We start from the raw sequence: 12,769 nt of genomic DNA, 5'->3' as shown, positions 1-12,769 counted from the left end.
CTCTCATGAAGTCTTCCATCTCTACATTAAACCCGCTGCTTCCCTTTAATGAGTTCTGACACTTCTGATGCAAACCCAGTGCTGTAGTTCTGGAGCAGGTCTGAAACAGAAACCGCCCGTCAGTTTGTGCTTGGTGTTATTTTAGGTTCAGCCTCTTCAGATGGGGTCAACGTGAACGAGCTGCGGTCTCAGAGCTGCGTGGTGGACTGCGTGGACAGCCGCTGCTCCGGACAAGTCCTGCCCAGATGTTCTCAAACAGCAGTGCTGAGAGAGCCTTGGTGAGCGGTTCCCACAGCAGCCTGTAAACAAGCAGCAAACCATCCAAAAAACTTGATTCTGTTCATCTGGACGTTTTCTTCAGTGTTGGCTGACTGCAGGGTTCAACCTTATAAACAGGACATCTGCACAATGGCTGACACATGCAGCACTGATGAACAATGCTGCATCCGCCTCACAGCTCTGTGTGAATGCTTCTCATGGACATTGATCAGTGGACATAAGAATTTGCATATTAATGATGATAAACTGACCTCCAGCACAATGTCCTGTTCATAAGGTTGAACCCTGCAGTCAGCTGAGACTGAAGGAGTTACCTGATGATGAGGAAACGTTTCTCTCACTGACAACATCCAGAAGAACAGAATCAAGCTTTCCTTACCTGGATGACTGAGCGTGCATCAACACAACCAAGCTCATCGTTTCCATAGAAACAGCTTCCTTTGACCCACACTAGGCTGAGTTTGCCATATCTGAGCCATAACTGCCAAACGTGGCATCGATGTTTCTGCTATCAGGTAACTGATTTAAGGTTTACTCTTACTGACCTTAACACTCGTTGCTGTGCTGGAATCATCCGATCCGAATTGCCCCAAGTCTTCACATTTGAAAGTGAGAACTGTTGTGGAGCCAGTTCAGGGAATATAAAGCGCTCCCTCTGCAGTCTGTGCCTCAGCCAACCAATCCAAATCTTTCAGATGGATTTCAAACTTCCAGTTAAAACATGTTTGCCACAGAGGCGGACCTCCAGAACCTGCAACATTTAAAGTTTTCAGCCGGATGTTTGTGAAGACCCGGGAGGATTCCTGAAGCCATCTGAGGAAAGCTGGGACATCTTGGGTCAAAGCTGCAGCTCAGACTTCAGACATTTTTCTGTTCGTCTGTTAGATTCTGAATTTTCATTAGCTGGTGTGGAGTCGGTCCTCACAAATACATAGCAGCTCTTCTCACATGAAAAGTGGGAGTTATCATTTATTCATGTTCCCGGAGCGCAGACAGATGGTCTGAGTGACGGCCTGATGTCATCCATCATTAGGGCATTACTGTAATCACACGCCTGCAGATCCCCGGGGATCAATAACAGTGATCCATCAGGTCTGCAGCTCGAGGCGCCGGGCACCTGAGCAGAGTTAAAAGCCCCGCCCCAACACGGCCTCCTGCAGGAGCAACAAGTTTCAGAGATGGCATCTGTTTCACGATGAGCGTGACGAGACGGCGTTATTTTTGTAAACCTGAAGCTGACCGACAGGCGTTTGTTCCCACTGCGCTGAACAGAGTGACAAATGTTTAAAGTGATGAAGATGAAGGGAAAAAGTGAGAGCTCTGTTATTACTGCCAGTGTAGGTGTACTCGTATATGTGCCTGTGTGGGGACTGTGGTGTCATTAGCGTCCTCAGGGGACCCTGCAGTCACTGAGTGCAGCACTTCAGTAATTATTCAGTATGAAACTGGCAGCTATCAATTCTTTTGGTAACTTATCAAAGAAATAGGACGTTTCCTTATCGTCTGATGACTTTATGGAACGTTTTAGTGTGCCATCCTCAGACACCTGCACAAGGGCCAGTATTTGAACACGTTTCGCGCTCACAGTAGAATCCAGTTCAGGGTCAGCGCCACAGTCCCCATATTGCATTATATTGCCGCGGGTCCTCACAGAGACAGCTGGACCGGCGTGAGTGTGTGCTGCGGTGCGGAGGAGAGTGTTGGCGGTCGTAAAGTACAGGAAGCAGCTCGGTAAGTACAGATGAACCCTGAGTCTGTGGCAGGCCTGATTAAACATTAAAGTAATGGTGATCTGGATCCAGTCCAAACCTTTTCCCCGAAGCTCGGAGACCAGCAGGCCAATAATCTGTCTGCCAGCCTCGCTGCAGGGGGCAGAAGTATGTGGACGCGTGACTCAGTGTTCATTAATGCGCTGCTCTAAAAGCCTGCACTCGTGCGGTCTCAGTCCTGCGGTCGATGTTTGTCCCGCTGATATGACAGAACATTACAATGAACATTAACCCTTCACGAGGCAAAGAGCCAAGGTTACAGAGCAGCGTGACGCCTCGTTCATCATCCAGGCTTTGTTTGCTCCGGAGGACAGGCCAGACCACAAGTTTGTGGACGCTCCCGCAGTTGCTGCTTCATCTTTTGAGTTTGAAATGAGGAGAAAGCTTTGATGTGAGCAGGTGAACATCCTTCCGAAGGAAGCGTGACTCGTCTTTAACACGTACCTCCATGTCTGTACCCCCCACCCCTCCGCGCACACACACCAGCCCAAACAGCTGGACGGCAGACTGACACTTACTGTCGTTGGCACCAAAGTTAAACTGTAACTTGAGTGATGATAACATAAAATAATAATAATGAGAACATACATATGAGTGATGTCTCAGACTGGATACACAGTGAGCGACGTCATCGTCCTCTGTTACTGAGCAGCTGCAGACCAGATGTGCACCTGATGTGAGCGAGGTCATAGAGATGCTCACCTGGTTGTTCCACAGCGTGTCCGCAGCACTCGGCGTTGTTCTGCGCTACACTGAACCTCAGTCAGACTCATGTTTGAATTGTGCTCGCAGCGCCCTGCTGAACTTTGACCTCTGCCTGAAACCATGTTGAAGGAGCGTGAAGCGAGACGTTTGTCTTGAAACCTCGAAAACGATGAAGAAATAAGGACCGAGCAGACGCTCCGCCTCAGCACCCCGGGTCACATGACCACGCGGAGCAAAAACATTTCTAAGCATCGGTTCGTCTTAGAAGTGTGCAGCACATGTACTCTATTACAACCCGAACACACCTGACAGCGCTCAAGTTACACTTTCCAACTTACAACGAACCAGAACCTGAACCTGAGCAGCTGAAACATGCCGATACGTTGAGCCGGACTCGGATCGACCTCCGATTGGGGTGGTTCCGTGTGGTCGTTGGTGAGAGGAGGGCGGAGACAACAGCCTCAGAAGATCACGTTTAACGCCATCTTTTATTTACAGTCTCACGGAGCAGGGCTCAGGTTTGTCTCCAAAAAACTGAAAACTGAATCTAACAGGTCAGAAAGACGATCACGACTGACCTCTGACAGCAGAGGAGGATGATGATGGTGGTGGTGGTGATGAGGCTCGGAGCGGGGGGGTGGGGGGGTGTCTCGCGCAGCTGAGCTCATTAAAGCGCTTTTAAACGCGGATTATTTGCGGCTCCGTCTGCGCGCCGCATGAATACTAATGAGGCCGCAGCGCTGCTTAATCATGTTAGCGGAACAATATCAGTGCGCCATTTGTGCGCGTTCCCACCACCTCTTCCTCACCTCTCCTTTCACCTCCTCCCCGCCTCCCCCTCTTGTCTTCACGCGTGCCAGTCACCTGCCGCCCCACCGCCCCTGACTTCCCGCCTAAAGTGGATCCTGATTGGCCGTGAAGAGCGGGATAAAGGCGCGAGGACACCGGGCACGCTCACGGGCCTTTTTGTCGGAGAAGCTCATTAAAGCGTGTCCGCTTCAATACATGCGCGTCCCCGTCAGCAAAACCCTGCTCTGCTCCGGGAACGCGCGGCGGGAGAGACCCGGGGCCGAGGCCGCCGGAGGACTCACCGAGGAGTCCCGGAGCAGATTGATGTCGGATTTTATATTTACATTCAAATAAGCACAAATATTAAGATCACACACACACACACACACACACACACACACACACACACACACACACACAAGCCCGTTCAGCTATCCCAGTGAGGACCTTCATTGACATAATGCTTTCGCTAACCATTACAGATGAACGCCTGACCCTAAACCTGACCATAGCCTAACGGTAACCCTGACACTAAAACCACATTTGGAGCCTCAAAAAGGCTTCAAACTTGTGAGACCGGTGTGTGTGTGCGCGCGCGCGCGGGGGTGCGTGCGTGCGTGCGCGTAGAATGCAGATTTCGGTCCTCACAAAGATAGCTAGACAGGTACACACAAACACACACACACACTCACTTCATGACGCTGTGTGTGTGTGTGTGTGTGTGTGTGTGTGTGTGTGTGTGTGTGTGTGTGTGTGTTTGGACAATAAATGTTTAAAAGCTCATAAATACAGATCAGAGTGAGCGAGAGAATCATAATCCTGTTGAGAGACAGCGGGAGGATGAGGAGGAGGTGATGAAGAAAGCAGCTGTTGTCCTCTAATCGGTTTTTCTGCTCTGTCACTCAGCCCCCCAAACAAACACACACACACACACACACACACACACACACACACACACACACACACACACACACACACACACACACACACACACACATTCCTGCGCTTCATTTTCAAACCTGTTAAACAGAAGAAATCTGTGTTAGATTGAATTTCAAACACACAAATGACACATTTTACATTCATCTGCATTTGTTGTGTCAGCTTGATTAAAATGATAACAATGTATCAGTCATCGGTTTATCATCAGTTACAGTTTCTGAGCTGTGGGCGGGTCTCAGTCTGATGTTAGGATCATTTTTCTCATATTTGATCGATGGATTTGATTTTTGTTATCGCTTTTAGTCTCCGCCCAGTTTTGTGACGTAGTTGTAAACTGAAATGTTTCCTGTTTTTGTTTTTAACGATCAGCTGTTTGATCGCTGTTTGTTTGATCAGCTGCCCATGAGCCTGACCTGCGGGCTGAAATCAAACTACCAACCCTGCCTTCAGGCAGGAGCAGGTGAGCTCTGAAACACGCGCCAGGAAGCTGACCTGCGCATGCGTGAACACCTGCCCTATGAGGTCCTGCCCTAAGAGGGCTTGGACCTCCGCGGGGCCTCGGTCCAGTACCGGCCCGGCTCCGCTCCTCCCGGTGGGGTGTCGGTGTCACGAGCCGAGCTGTAAACGGAGCCAATAACAGCGCGTGCAGGATTCCCCCCTCCCTCTGTTAGAGGAGGAGGAGGTGATGGAGCTCCATATAAAGACCCCCCCACACGGCCCGCGCCCGCTTTGCTCCTGCTCCTCTCAGGATTTTAACTTCACCTCTGACTGAGACACGCAAGCTGCTCCTCTGCTCCTGTCTCCTCCTCGCTCCTCGGTCGGTGTAAAACAGGAGTTTTTGACTGTGTTTTTTTGTTTTTTTTTTATTTGTTCAGCGGGAGGATTTCTCCCTGACCCCGGCTCTGACCTCGGCTCTCCCCTCGGCTCTCGCCGCCATGGGCTCCGTGCTGCCCGGCTCCTCTCTGGGCCTGAAGCCGGGCTTCAAGCCTCCGCTGTCCCTCGCGGACATCATCACCTCGGACATCCTGCACAGCTTCCTGTACGGGCGCTGGAGGCACGTGCTGGGCGAGCAGCAGCACCACCCGCACCAGCATCACCTGCAGCACGAGGACCGCACCGCCCCGAGCGCGAGCCCCAAGACCGCGTTCACCGCCGAGGTGCTCGCGCAGTCCTTCTCCGGAGGTCAGTGACCAACCGTACAGCTCAGAAACGGAGACACCAGATAACAACAAGCATAATAATAATAATGATGATAATAATAATAATGATGATAATAATAATAATAATAATGATAATAATGTCAGTGGTAACTTTATTGTCTCCAATGGCAAATTGATTTGCAGTATGTCCACACATCACACAACACAAAAAACAAACAAACACACAAAATATTATTTTACTTATCCTACTATAATACTATTATTAATAACAACGACAATAATAATAATAATAATAATAATAATAATAATAATAATAATTGATCTCATTTCTTCTGTTTTTTTTTACTCGTTTTATTTATTCTCTATATTTACAAATATTTGCAAATATTTGTAAATATTTGTAAATATTTACACAAGTGTCGCATAAATTTTAATTTTGGAGCCTAAAACGAAAAAGATAAAAATCTTTAATGAAACAGAAAAAAGATTTAATTTAACCTTTAAACTCGTATTTAAAATAAATCTGTTAAACTGTTTAAATATGAATTTAAAATATTGATTCTTGTTTGTTTGTTGCTAATTATCCTCATCAATAACTGATCAGATTTGATCACATTCTTTGGATGGTTTGTTAATGAACAAACAGCTGCTGACTGATTGGCTCCTGATCGGTAATCACGTCCGTGATCTCTCTTTCAAAGCGCGAGCCGCGGCCCGTTTCTCGCTGTCGCGCGCTCACTTCTTTTTTATTTTAATGTGATTTTATTGTGAAATTCGTTTCCGTTCTGGGTGAAGTTCGTTGGGGACAATTTAGGAGGAGCGACCGGGCTTCGGGTGGATGCTCCGGGTCAACTCTCCGACGGACGTGTCGCGTTTTCCCGCGGCGGCCTCAGCGTTCATCTTCACGCCTTTACTCCCGCTTTTCTCTCCCCGCGCGCTCCTTCAGCTCTCCCGTATAATGTCCAGGGGGTTTTCCTGATTGTAGACGTGTTCTCGGGAACATTTCCTGCTGCTTCCATCAGGTATTCATCTTTCGGGGACTTTTTCATCCATAAACCGGCAGAAAAATGCGCTCCGAGCGTTTCCGACGCAGTTTAAAATGCGTTTAAAAAGTTCGAAGCAGCGCTGTCATTTCTATTTTCATTTTTGAATTCCAATTGTAGAAGCAGGAGTGACACATGTTGACATGAAAATCTGCGCGCTGTGTTTGTGTCCAGAGGTGCAGAAGCTGTCCAGCCTGGTTTTACCCAGTGAGGTGATCATCGCTCAGAGCTCAGTCCCAGGTAAGCTCACCTGTAAACCTCTGTGGGTTTGCTGGTCTCTCTTTAAAGACCAGCCGCAGATCACCGGTGCCGTGTTCTTCTTACGCCCTCTCTTTACTGTTTTCTGTGGTCCCAGGAGAAGGTCTGGGCATTTTCTCCAAAACCTGGATCAAAGCGGGGACAGAGATGGGTCCGTTCACCGGACGCCTGGTGTCACCTGAACACATCGACCTGTACAAGAACAACAACCTGATGTGGGAGGTGAGGCGACGTTCACGTTCAGACTGCTCTGTCCCAGCTCTCATGTTTTGGTGTCTTTCTTTTTCCTTGGATTTTTTTTCTAGAGCAGCTTTGTGTGTTTCATAATGAAAAATAACCCTTCTTATCCTCTACTGGAAAGCAGCTGTTTGTGTTCCCTAAAAATAAATAAATAAATCATTAAAAACAAAAACCCTTGTCTTTGTCAGAGGAAGGTTTTAGGTTCAGTGTTGCCCCCATGGAGTTCCCCAAGGCTTGATTCTGGGGCCGTGTCTTTGCTCCCTTTAAGCTATAAGAAGTCTGCCGACTTTCTACCAGCTGTCAGACTAACTCACTCAATTTTAACACTCTACTTAATTAGTCACCTACTAGTAACAAGCTCCCCGCTAACTTATAAAACTCACAGCGAGCAAGTGGCTGGCTAAATGCAAACATACTTGCTAAACAAATACCTGAAGGCTAACTCAATGCTAACCATCGAGTCTTTCAGCTTATTTCCAGTGTTAACTAGCTGCTGGCTGGACCTTTACAGACAAACCTCAGTATTTACTTAAAGTTTGCTGGTTAAGAAGTTTAGTGACTTGATTTTAGCATATTAGCTAGCTCACACCTAACTAACAAGTCAATTGCTACCTAGCCAGCTAATTGGTTTATCAACAACATGGTTAACTGTTAACTATCCAACTACTTGCAACAAGTTACATGGCTAATCTAACTTACAAACTTATATGCTGATTCTTAGCTTGCTATTAAAATAACTGAACCAACAGATTAGCAGGATGATAACTAACTGTTAACTGATCCTCATATGCAGTTCCACTGGTTAGCATGTCAAAAAGCTTAGTTATTATCTGTGTATGAGGTCTTTGAAATAACCCCCTAGTGAGAACACTAAACTAATGACTTTAGCTGGAAATGGTGTTTACTTTCTTCTTCCTGCCTCCCTCCTCAGGTGTTTAATGAGGACGGCACAGTCAGGTATTTTATCGATGCGAGTCAGGAGGACCAGAGGAGCTGGATGACGTACATCAAGTGTGCGAGGAACGAGCAGGAGCAGAACCTCGAGGTGGTCCAGATCGGCAGCAGCATCTTCTACAAGGCGGTGGAGGTTAGTGAAACTCGCCATGTTCCAGCTCCTCAGGTATCATCGCACCTGCTTCCACCTGCAGGGTGACATCATGTGACCCAGGTACATGTACACCTGCGTTCATGGAGAGATGTTGGTGGTTTGGAGGCTGAGGTTCTTGGTGGTTCAGGGATCTTTTCCTCCTCATGTCTGCTCAGAAGTATTTATCGTTGCTTTTATCAAACCGCCTGCTGGAACAACAAAGGAATAAATAAAGGAAGGCGACCATGTTTCAGTGAATAAACCCAACATCACTGCACACCTCTACAGACTCTACACGCCTCTTAACTTACACCATAAACGTGCACACAAAGGTCACTGAAGCAGCACAGCAACTACAGAAACAACCAAAACAGCCAAAAGAGCAGTGGAGCAGAGGAGGGTGTGGTTATTCCACGTCGCTTCATCATGTTTGGAAAAGCTGATCTCAGATCAGCCTGAGAAGACTCCAGATCCATGTGAAGGAAACATGGGAAGCTTCAGCGCGCTGCCGTCACCTGTTCTCTAAAATAAATCCTTGAGCGATGAAGCTCGGCCTGATTTCAGGCGCCGTTCTTCGACCGGCTCCTCCAGGTGTCTGAGCGTAACCCTCCACTCGATGCTCGAAGGTTAACGACATGCAGCTGAAATTTAAACAGATTTGAACTGAAGAAAAGAAAAACATAAATTCTGAAAATGTTTCAGAATTTATGACAAGTTTGAAAGAAAGAATCAAATATTTACAATAAAACAATAATACTGTGATAATGAAACGCAGTAATGTTGCTATGATAAAGTAAACGCTGATTCAAGTATTTATTGCTCTTCCTCTTTTCTCTTCCCTCCTCAGACCATCCCTCCCGACCAGGAGCTGCTCGTCTGGTACGGAAACTCTCACAACACATTCCTGGGAATCCCTGGAATTCCTGGAGGAGAGGACGAACAGAGCAAGAAGACCAAGAGCGGTAATCATTATTGATTATTGATCAGTGAGGTCATTCATAAATCTACTCAGTTAGCCAAACATCCAGCAGCGCTGCAAGAACCCTGAAAACAGCAGCAAAAACATTGTTTCATTGATATTTTATTAAATCTGTGTTGGAGTCATCGAAAGGGCTTTAATCCATCACACTGTTACTATTATTAGTATTATTACACATGAAGTTCTTTCAGATATAAAATATTATTTTGGAAAATAAAAATTAATATTATTATGAATGTGTGTGAAAAATAATGTATATTTAATTTATCTTTAATCAGTCTGGAATAATAACTATTTAAAAAGTAAATGTATATTTTATATTTGGTTTTATTAAAAGTGTGTGTGTGTGTGTGTGTGTGTGTGTGTGTGTGTGTGTGTGTGTGTGTGTGTGTGTGTGTTATAATGGATAATATAAGTATATCATTGTAATATTGCAGTTAAAGTACACATTAGTATAAAAGTGTACACATTAAAAATTTGTAGTAATAATAATAATATAATAAAATGACAAATTAAAAATTTAATGCATATATGTTCAAATATATTATTGTTGGATTGCTATTCATAGAACTAATAATCATTATTATAGGAAAAATAAATAACATATATATAGTTCCATACATATTTAATGTTATAATAATAATAATAATAATATCCATCCATCCATCCGCTTCCGCTTATCCTTTTCAGGGTCGCGGGGGGCGCTGGAGCCTATCCCAGCTGTCATAGTGCGAGAGGCGGGGTACACCCTGGACAGGTCGCCAGTCTGTCACAGGGCCAACACACAGGGACAGACAACCATTCACACTCACATTCACTCGCACATTCACACCTAGTGGCAATTTGGATTATCCAATTAACCTATCCCCACAAGCTGCATGTCTTTGGACGGTGGGAGGAAGTCGGAGTACCCGGAGAGAACCCACGCAAACACGGGGAGAACATGCAAACTCCACACAGAAAGACCCCAGCCTGATGGTGGAATTGAACTCAGGACCTTCTTGCTGTGAGGCAACAGTGCTAACCACCGTGCCTATATATATATATATATATATATATATATATATATATATATATATATATATATATATATATATATATATATATATATATATATATATATATATTATAATAATAATAATAATAATAAGATAATAATAATAATAATAATAATAAGATAATAATAATAATAATAATAATAAGATAATAATAATAATAATAATAATAATAATAATAATAATAATAAGAAGAAGAAGAAGAAGAAGAAGAAGAAGAAGAAGAAGCAGCCAAGTTTCAGAGAGGTGCTGTTGGGGCAGAAGCTTGACAGTGACAGTGGGAAGGAAACACTCTGTGAGGCGATTGTTGTTGTGATTTGGTGCTGTATAAATAAAGTTGAATTGAAAGGTTCCTCTCCACAGGTGAGAGGGTGGTCTCAGAGTTCAGTCTGAAGCTCTTCTTCTTCTCTGCAGATGATTTCCACACCTGTGAAGGCTCCACCTCCACGACCTCCACTTCTTCCACCAGTCTTGGGCGCATGCGATGTGTTATCTGCCACCGCGGCTTCAACTCTCGCAGCAACCTTCGCTCCCACATGCGCATCCACACTCTGGACAAGCCGTTCGTCTGCCGCTTCTGCAACCGTCGCTTCAGCCAGTCATCCACGCTGAGGAACCACGTCCGGCTGCACACCGGAGAGCGCCCTTACAAGTGCCACGTCTGCCAGTCCGCGTACTCGCAGCTGGCTGGTTTGCGGGCGCACCAGAAGAGCGCCAGGCACCGCCCCACGGGGGACAGCGCCGCCCCAGGAGGAGGTGTACTGGTGGTTGGAGGCGGAGGTGGGGTGCACTCGACGCACTCGCCGCCTCCTCCTCACCCTCCCCAGCTGACCGCCGTGCCTCACCCAGCGTCGCTGGTTCACCACATACCCACCATGGTGCTGTGATGGGGCGACAGCGAGAGGAGACGAGCTGAAATAACTGACGCGCACATGGACACGTTTCAGGCTGGAAATAAGACAGGAACCTGCTCACGTCTCATCAACCAATCACAGAGAGATGTTTCCAACCAACCACTAGAGGGCGCCATCGTCTTCTGCAGAAACAGCAACAATAAGAAAAAGCAAAGCTTCGTCATTAAACTCACCTCTGGCAACAAACAAACGTCCTCCTCCAAACAGCTCCATCACCCAACCCAGGGCACTTCCTGTGAGGGGGGGCGCTGTTACGTGCATGGAAACGAGTTTTAGCCGACATATGACCCTCCGCCCCCCGTACCCCACACACTGGTACAGTTTGTTCTGAATGCGCTGCTTCGTGAGGACAAGCTGAAACAAAAGATGCAGGCTCCTGTTGCATGACCAGTCGTGTTCGGTCCTTCATGTATGTTTGAATCTGTGTCTGTGAGCTTACGTGTGCCGTGCTTTGGTCTGCATGCTCCAGCTTCTGTGTTAAAGGATGTCATGTATGTGTGAAAACAAGAAGAAGATGCTAAAGTCGCCAAGTCTTTCAACACTCAGACTTCTTCAGAGGACAACACTGAGTTTCTGGTAGACAGCCCACCTGGTCAGTTTGTCCAGGTGTGGTCATAGTGAAAAGAAAGTACAGGACATATCAGCTGCTTAACTGGTTTCAAAATGATTTAAATCTGATGAACAACAACACAGTCTGTGAAATCCTAAGTCCACCCTTTGTTTGGATGGAAGGGTTACTAGTGAAAGCCTCTTCTCAGTTTAGGTTGCCAAACCCCACCAACACCTCGTACCAACTGTCAGCACGGTGGCTCGCTGAATGAACCATGAACTCCTCTGTATGCCAAAGTATTCACATGTGAGGCCGTCTGTCTCACAGCTAAAGCTTGGACCAAACCGGACATTGATTACAAGCACAGCAGGAAACCTGCAGCAGAACGGATGGAAAAAAAAAAGAATGAAGCTGCTGCAGCGGTCCAGTCAAAGTCCAGACCTCAGAGAGCTGTGCATGAATGAATGCTGGTTTTACTTACCGCTGAAGCGTGGGGTGGACTCAGTTTTTCACAGGACTGCATGCTGTGCCTGAATACTAATTCAGTAGTAATGTGTTAGTTTGTTGAGTTAATTATAAAATAACTATTTGTGACTACATTCATCTATTATCAGAGCAACTTTATTGACACTTTAGCCTTGTTATGCAGCATTAGCCACCACGCTAGCACTTTAGCTTACACGTTATGTATTTAATTTAAAAAAGCTCAAATGAAAATTTTAAATGTAGAGCATTATTTTACTTTCACTCTAAAAGTTTTAGTTTTAAACACTTTAAGCTTAAATGGTACCTGCTAGCCTAACAAAGCGTGGTAGTTACAGATAGTTTCATACAAATGTATTAGCCTGCTAAGGCAAATTAGCAGGCTAATGAATACATTCATGTATTTTATCTCATGCTCACCACTGAAGAAGGAAGTTGTGTTTTGATATTTGGTGCAGCGTTAGCTGCATGCTAACATGTTAGCTACAAACACATCACTGACCAACAAATCGGTCT

The 12,769-nt window shown here is 45.9% G+C and overlaps 1 pseudogene; it reads left to right on the top strand.

Moving 5' to 3' along the window:
* The first annotated feature begins 5,419 nt into the window (after nucleotides 1–5,419).
* LOC146622121 (PR domain zinc finger protein 12-like) lies at nucleotides 5,420–11,193 on the top strand (annotated as a pseudogene).
* Nucleotides 11,194–12,769: the final 1,576 nt, after the last annotated feature.

This window comes from Diplotaxodon limnothrissa, linkage group LG12 (genome assembly GCF_057381915.1).
Source record: "Diplotaxodon limnothrissa isolate DT_005_m linkage group LG12, D_limnothrissa_male_GT1.1, whole genome shotgun sequence".
Classification (NCBI taxonomy): Eukaryota; Metazoa; Chordata; class Actinopteri; order Cichliformes; family Cichlidae; genus Diplotaxodon; species Diplotaxodon limnothrissa.
The sequence above is the reverse complement of the archived record's forward strand: the minus strand, read 5'-3'. Positions and strand labels throughout refer to the sequence as shown.